Below are 8,459 nucleotides of genomic sequence, written 5' to 3' on the forward strand. Positions count from 1 at the left end.
GCGGAAATGTCCACAAGCCAAATAATCAAGGCTGAAACATCCGGCAACATTGGCTCGACTCGGCTGGCGAGTTGGCTCAGCTGAACGGACTTGGGTTGGCTCGGCTGGGCGGAAACATCCTGCAGAAAAAATGAGTGGGGTGGATAAATCTAGAGACTATGGAAATAAACAAATTCGCGAAGTGACGGAGTACCTCCACTGTCGCCGGTAGGGATTCAGTTCGGTTGCCGGAAAAGGCCTCTGGCTATGGCCGCCGGGGTAGGCCGCCGGACTAGTTGCAACCGCCCTCAGAGAAGAAGTACGGCGCTGGAGAAGATGACCGTCTGATGACGTTGACGTCATAATGACGACGTCATGCTGACCTCTCGACGTTACTTCTAACGGCGTTATAACGCCATTAACTACGGACGATGTGATTGGATGCTGTTGTAACAACGTCATAACGGCTGTGACGACGTTAAGTTTGCTGACGTCACATTGACGTCACTGCCCGGCTGATTTCTGACTGTGCCTATTCTGCTGACGTGAAAAACACTGGTTGGAGATTCCTATTGACATGGAAGCACTGACGTGAGAACGCTGACGTGGCATCTCCATACCTTGACTTGGACCTTTCCCCATGGGCTTCCATGTATAGTCTTAGTGAGGCATAGTTGGCCATTTTTGACTAATAAAAAGAGCATATTAGGTTCAAGTAAGCCCATTTATAGTGTAAAATATTAGGGTACAAACATCGCCCCCTCTTAATCCATAATTTGTTATGGGTTAAGAAGTTTGGGTTTCCCAATTCTATCTGCGACTGAACCTCGCATTGTTCTGGAGTGTTGCACAACTCGCCCCCAAGCGCGTTATGGAGTGTTATGCAACTCGCCCCCAAGTATCGTTTTCTTTGTGAGCTTAGGTGTTATATATCTCGCCCCCAGCATGTAATTGTGTCGTGCTGCTCAATGCTCGCGCAAGGGTGCACTTCCTTACTGCATTTTTCTCGCGCATGGAAAGAGAATTTGTGTTTTCTGCTATCCTGAATTCGCGCAGGGGTCCAATCCCACTATTCAATATGCGTGCAGAGTTGGAGGGGTACCTGCAAAAAAACCTCTGATGCTTAAGTTAGCTAGAGTTTTTCGCAGGAGTTTTAGTAGGGAAGATTGCATACCTTTTAGGGTTGTGAACGCCTGTTTTTATATGCTGTGAATTAGGGTCTTCCCCTCATTTCGAGGTAAGTATGAATCCTATTAACTTTCCATGCATGCCTCCTGGCATAAATCATATTAACATTCCTTGCATGCCTCCTGGCATAAATTGCATTAATCTGCCCAGCAATGCCTCCTGGAATATTCCAGAAACTTCCACTAGGGTTATGGAATTAGCTAAGCAAAAGGATACAAAAGACCAAGCCCAAGAGTTGGTACAATTGGGTAACCCTACTCAATAGGGCAGAAATAGTCACATGCCAAATAATCAAGGCTGAAACATCCAGCAACATTTGCTCGACTCGGCTGGCGAGTTAGCTCGGCTGAACCGACTTGGCTTGGCCTGACTGGGAGGAAACATCCTTCAGAACAAATGAGTAGGGTGGATAAATCCAGGGACTATGGAAATAAACAAATTCGCGAAGTAAAGGAGTACCTCCACTGTCGTTGGTCGGGATTCAGTTCGGCCGCCGGAAAAGGCCTCCGGCTATGGCCGCCGGGATAGGCCGCCGGACTGGTTGCAACCGTCGTCAGAGAATAAGTACGGCGTTGGAGAAGACGACCGTCTGATGACGTTGACGTTACTTCTAACGGCGTTATAACGCCATTAACTACGGACGATGTGATTGGCTGCTGTTGTAACAACGTCATAAAGGCTGTGACGACGTTAAGTTTGCTGACGTCACACTGACGTCACTGCCCGGCTAATTTCTGACTGTGCCTATTCTGCTGACGTGGAAAGCACTGGTTGGAGATTCCTATTGACATGGAAGCACTGACGTGAGAACGCTGACGTGGCATCTCCATACCTTGACTTGGACCTTTCCTCATGGGCTTCCATGTATAGTCTTAGTGAGGCATAGTTGGCCATTTTTGACTAATAAAAAGAGCATATTAGGTTCAAGTAAGCCCATTTATAGTGTAAAATATTAGGGTACAAACATCGCCCCCTCTTAATCCATAATTTTTTATGGGTTAAGAAGTTCGGGTTTCCCAATTCTGTCTGCGACTGAACCTCGCATTGTTCTGGAGTGTTGCACAACTCGCCCCCAAGCGCGTTATGGAGTGTTATGCAACTCGCCCCCAAGTATCGTTTTCTTTGTGAGCTGAGGTGTTATATATCTCGCCCCCAGCATGTAATTTTGTCATGCTTCTCAATGCTCGCGCAAGGGTGCACTTCCTTACTGCATTTTTCTCGCGCATGGAAAGAGAATTTGTGTTTTCTGCTATCCTGAATTCGCGCAGGGGGCCAATCCCACTATTCAAGATGCGTGCAGAGTTGGAGGGGTACCTGCAAAAAAACCTCTGATGCTTAAGTTAGCTAGAGTTTTTCGCAGGAGTTTTAGCAGGGAAGATTGCATACCTTTTAGGGTTGTGAACGCCTGTTTTTATATATTGTGAATTAGGGTCTTTCCCTCATTTCGAGGTAAGTATGAATCCTATTAACTTTCCATGCATTACTCCTGGCATAAATCATATTAACTTTCCTTGCATGCCTCCTGGCATAAATTGCATTAATCTGCCCAGCATGCCTCCTGGAATATTCCAGAAACTTCCACTAGGGTTATGGAATTAGCTAAGAAAAAGGATACAAAAGACCAAGCCCAAGATTTGGTACAATTGGGTAACCCTACTCAATAGGGCAGAAATATTCACATGCCAAATAATCAAGGCTGAAACATTCAGCAACATTTGCTCGACTCGGCTGGCGAGTTAGCTCGGCTGAACCGACTTGGCTTGGCCTGACTGGGAGGAAACATCCTTCAGAACAAATGAGTAGGGTGGATAAATCCAGGGACTATGGAAATAAACAAATTCGCGAAGTAAAAGAGTACCTCCACAGTCGTTGGTCGGGATTCAGTTCGGCCGCCGGAAAAGGCCTCCGGCTTTGGCCGCCGGACTGGTTGCAACCGTCGTCAAAGAATAAGTACGGCGTTGGAGAAGATGACCGTCTGATGACGTTGACGTTACTTCTAACGGCGTTATAACGCCATTAACTACGGACGATGTGATTGGCTGCTGTTGTAACAACGTCATAACGGCTGTGACGACGTTAAGTTTGCTGACGTCACACTGACGTCACTGCCCGGCTAATTTCTGACTGTGCCTATTCTGCTGACGTGGAAAGCACTGGTTGGAGATTCCTATTGACATGGAAGCACTGACGTGAGAACGCTGACGTGGCATCTCCATACCTTGACTTGGACCTTTCCTCATGGGCTTCCATGTATAGTCTTAGTGAGGCATAGTTGGCCATTTTTGACTAATAAAAAGAGCATATTAGGTTCAAGTAAGCCCATTTCTAGTGTAAAATATTAGGGTACAAACATCGCCCCCTCTTAATCCATAATTTTTTATGGGTTAAGAAGTTCGGGTTTCCCAATCCTGTCTGCGACTGAACCTCGCATTGTTCTGGAGTGTTGCACAACTCGCCCCCAAGCGCGTTATGGAGTGTTATGCAACTCGCCCCCAAGTATCGTTTTCTTTGTGAGCTGAGGTGTTATATATCTCGCCCCCAGCATGTAATTTTGTCGTGCTTCTCAATGCTCGCGCAAGGGTGCACTTCCTTACTGCATTTTTCTCGCGCATGGAAAGAGAATTTGTGTTTTCTGCTATCCTGAATTCGCGCAGGGGGCCAATCCCACTATTCAAGATGCGTGCAGAGTTGGAGGGGTACTTGCAAAAAAACCTCTGATGCTTAAGTTAGCTAGAGTTTTTCGCAGGAGTTTTAGTAGGGAAGATTGCATACCTTTTAGGGTTGTGAACGCCTGTTTTTATATATTGTGAATTAGGGTCTTTCCCTCATTTCGAGGTAAGTATGAATCCTATTAACTTGCCATGCATTACTCCTGGCATAAATCATATTAACTTTCCTTGCATGCCTCCTGGCATAAATTGCATTAATCTGCCCAGCATGCCTCCTGGAATATTCCAGAAACTTCCACTAGGGTTATGGAATTAGCTAAGCAAAAGGATACAAAAGACCAAGCCCAAGATTTGGTACAATTGGGTAACCCTACTCAATAGGGAAGAAATATTCACATGCCAAATAATCAAGGCTGAAACATTCAGCAACATTTGCTCGACTCGGCTGGCGAGTTGGCTCGGCTGAACCGACTTGGCTTGGCCCGACTGGGAGGAAATATCCTTCAGAACAAATGAGTGGGGAGGATAAATCCAGGGACTATGGAAATAAACAAATTCGCGAAGTAAAGGAGTACCTCCACTGTCGTCGGTCGGGATTCAGTTCGGCCGCCGGAAAAGGCCTTCAGCTATGGCCGCCGGACTGGTTCCAACCGTCGTCAGAGAAGAAGTATGGCGCTGGAGAAGATGACCGTTTGATGAAGTTGACGTTACTTCTAACGGCGTTATAACACCATTAACTACGGAAGATGTGATTGGATGCTGTTGTAATGGAGTCACAATGGTTGTGATGACGTTAAGTTTGTTGATGTCACGCTGACGTCACTACCCGGATGACTTCTGACTGTGCCTATTCTGCTGACGTGGAAAACACTGGTTGGACATTCCTACTGACATGGCAACGCCGACGTGGCACCTCCATACCTTGACTTGGACCTTTCCTCATTGTCTTCCATGTATAGTCTTAGTGAGGCCTAGTTTTTACTAATAAGAAGAGCATATTAGGTTCAACTAAGCCCATTTCTAGTGTAAAATATTAGGGTACAAACATCGCCCCTTCTTAATCCATAACTTGTTATGGGTTAAGAAGTTCGAGTTTCCCAATTCTGTCTGCGACTGAACCTCGCATTGTTCTGGAGTGTTGCATAACTCGCCCCCAGGGGCGTTATGGAGTGTTATGCAACTCGCCCCCATGTATTGTTTTCTTTGTGAGCTGAGGTGTTATATATCTCTCCCCCAGCATGTAACCATGTCATGCTGCTAAATGCTCGCGCAAGGGTGCACTTCCTTACTGCATTTTGCTCGCACATGGAAAGAGAATTTGTGCTTTTCTGCTATCCTGAATTCACGCAGGGGGGCAATCCCACTATTCAAGATGCGTGCAGAGTTTAGATGTGTACATTTTCCCATGTCTGGACAGGAGAAAATGTTCGCCACATTTGTTGACGTCCCGTATGACGGGGATATGCTTAGAATAGGTTAAAAATACTCGAAGTACTGTGCATTCATCCTATCCGCAAGGTGTTGAAGATGTTGCTAACATAAGATTCGAATTGTACTGCTTTTCCATTTAGGACTGACTGCGGATTTGAACCATCCGTAGCAGCTTATAATTAAACACGAACAATCTTGATAGAGTGTGGAGTACCAAAATAATATTGAATTAAATATCTGAATAAGAATAACAAGATAAGTACCTACTTCCCAACAACTCTGCCTCGTTTAAACCTTTGCGTAGAAAACTCAGTGGGATAAAACCATCATAAAGGAAAAAGAGTGCAGCGCAACAGGATTTGAACAAAATTACTCCTATTTGAATTTAGTTAATGATAAAACTTCTTCAAGTGGAACGAATTCCATGGCTTCCATGGTTTTGAATCTTGAGTTCCATCGAGGTTCCTTAGGTAGTATGAGCCACGATATGCGGGCATGTCTACTATGTATGGACCATCCTAATTTTCTCCGAGCTTTCCACAGTTTGGTTCCATCGTGGATGCTCGAGTTTTCTTCAAGACATATTCCCCTTGTTTGAATGATTTTTCTCTAACTTTACGATCATAACTCAACTTGATTTCCTGCTGGTATCGAACCAACTACTGCAAGGCTGTATCTCTTCGTTCTTCCAGCATCTCTTTATCCAAAGCCATTATGCTGTTGTTGTTTCCATATTTGACAACACGAGTCTTAGTAGTCTTAAGATGTACCTCGGTGGGTATGACCGCCTCTGCTCCATAAGCCAGTGTGAATGGGGAGAATCCGGTGGATATTTTTGGGGTCATTTGGTAAGACCATAAGACTCCTGGGAACTCTTCCGTCCATTTCCTTTTTGTCTTCTCCAGCATTTTCTTGAGGTTGTCCATAATAACACGATTCGTCGATTCTGCCTACCCATTGCTCTGAGCATAATATGGAGCAGAGAAGTTGCGGCGAATGCTCAAATTCTTGCAGAATTCTTTGATCACTCCAGAGTCGAACTTCTTTCCATTGTTTGACACCAACTCATGTGGGATTCCAAATTTGCAGACAATGTTCTCTTATATGAACCTCTTTACGTCGTATTTGGTAACATGTACCCATGCCACTGGTTCAACCCATTTTGTAAAATAATCAGTAGCGTCCAGTACATATTTCACTCCTCCAGGAGCTCGGGGGAGTGGTCCGACGACGTCTAGTCCCCACTTAGCGAACGACCAGGGACTTAAAACTGGATGCAATTTGTTGGCGGGCCTAGATTTTTAGGAATTGGAGCGTGCTCTTGGCATGGCACACATTTCTGCGCGTATTCTTTAGCATCTTTCTGCATGTATATCCAGAAGTACCCCCGGGAAAGTATCATGTGCGCGAGACTGCGCCCTCCAGAATGGTTGCCACATATTCCTTCATGAGTCTTCGCTAATATCTGTTGTCCTTCTTCGGCTGATATGCATCGCAAAAATGGCTCCAAAGCTACAGGTTTGCGGTATAACTGTTCCTCTATCATTGAATATCTCAATGCATTTTTTTTTCACTTTTGAAGAGAGTTGCTCATCTTCTAGGAGTTCACTGGTTTTCAAATACCAGATATAAGGTTGACGCCAGTCTGAAGCGTTTTCAGTAAGATTACCCGAATCGTCTATCATTGGACTGTCAACATCCATATTTCTGTCAATGTTTTCGATATCTTCTTGTGATGATGTAGTTACCCTCTCGCCCCCACTAGCGTTTTAGAGAGCCAGAACAAAGTGGCTGTCGGAGATGCTAGGTAACTCTTGGAAATCCACTACAACAGAACGGGTGATATCAGTATCGACTACGGAAGACAGATACGCTAAAGCATCTGCGTGTCTGTTTTCCAACCGTGGTTGCTGCCTAATAGAGAATTAGTCGAATTCATTTACCAGCTCTCTCATACGATCCAAATATAAGGCCATCCTCTCTTTCTTGGCTCTGTAGGTCCCCAGAAACTGGTTAACTACTAGCATAGAATCATTTATCAGCTTCACCTTCTTCGTATCTAACTGTTTGACAGCTTTTAAACCAATAATTGTTGCTTCATATTGTTTGATGCTTGAAAGTCTAATTTAGTCATTTTCTGGATCCTTGAACCTTCGGAAGTAAGGATGACACATCCAACTCCAGCTCCACCAACATTTGATGACCCATCAGTAAACACAGTCCATAGCGGCTCAGGTGTATCAACCTCCATTGCGGACTCATCCCCAGTCTGATTTTTGGTTGACTCTATGAGTTTGTTCAACAACTCTTCTTTTTCTTCGGTAACCGTTTCTATGTCGTCCACAGGAAAATCTGCTAACAGTGCATCCAGAGCGTGTCCCTTCTCTACAGTTCTGGTTTCGTACTTGATTTCATACGCCCCAAGGAAATTTGACCATATGGCTAGTCGGTTGGAATCGTCAGCACGTTCCAGGATTCTCTTCAGCGAATATTCTGAGTAGACTATGATTTGTGTCCTTTGGAAATATGGTTTGAGGCGATGAGATGCATGCAACAGTGGAAGTGATATCTTCTCAATTTTTTTGTACCATGTTTCCGACCCCGTCAAAGATTTACTGACGAAGTAAACAGGCTTTTCATGTGGATACGTAAAAAATAGCACTGCACTTACAGGGTTCTCCGTTGCAGCCAGATAAACTCCGACAGGTTGTCCAGTTTTTGGACTCACCAATACGGGGGGAGTTGACAAATATTATTTGATCTCATCGAAGTCTCTTCCGCCCTCATCCGTTCAACCAAAATTCACTACTTTCTTCAAAACGTCAAAGAATGGTTTGAATCGATCCGACGAGCGTGAAATGAAACGATTTAAAGATGCTAATCGCGCCGCTAGCTTCTAGACCTCCTTCTTCATTCTTGGGTATGACATCTCTCTGATGGCTCTGATTTGCTCCGGATTCGCCTCGATTCCTCTGTGCGTCATCAAGTATCCTAGGAACTTTCCCGAGGATAGCCAGAATGAACATTTTGCTGGATTGAGTTTCATATGATATCGCCTCAATATATCGAACGTCTTCTGTAGATCGATAAAATGCGACTCATTTTGCTTACATTTTACTACCATATCGTTGATATATACTTCCATCGTCTTCCCAATCAAATCTTTGAATATATAGTCTACCAAATGCTAGT

Source organism: Papaver somniferum, chromosome 7 (genome assembly GCF_003573695.1).
Source record: "Papaver somniferum cultivar HN1 chromosome 7, ASM357369v1, whole genome shotgun sequence".
Lineage (NCBI taxonomy): Eukaryota > Viridiplantae > Streptophyta > Magnoliopsida > Ranunculales > Papaveraceae > Papaver > Papaver somniferum.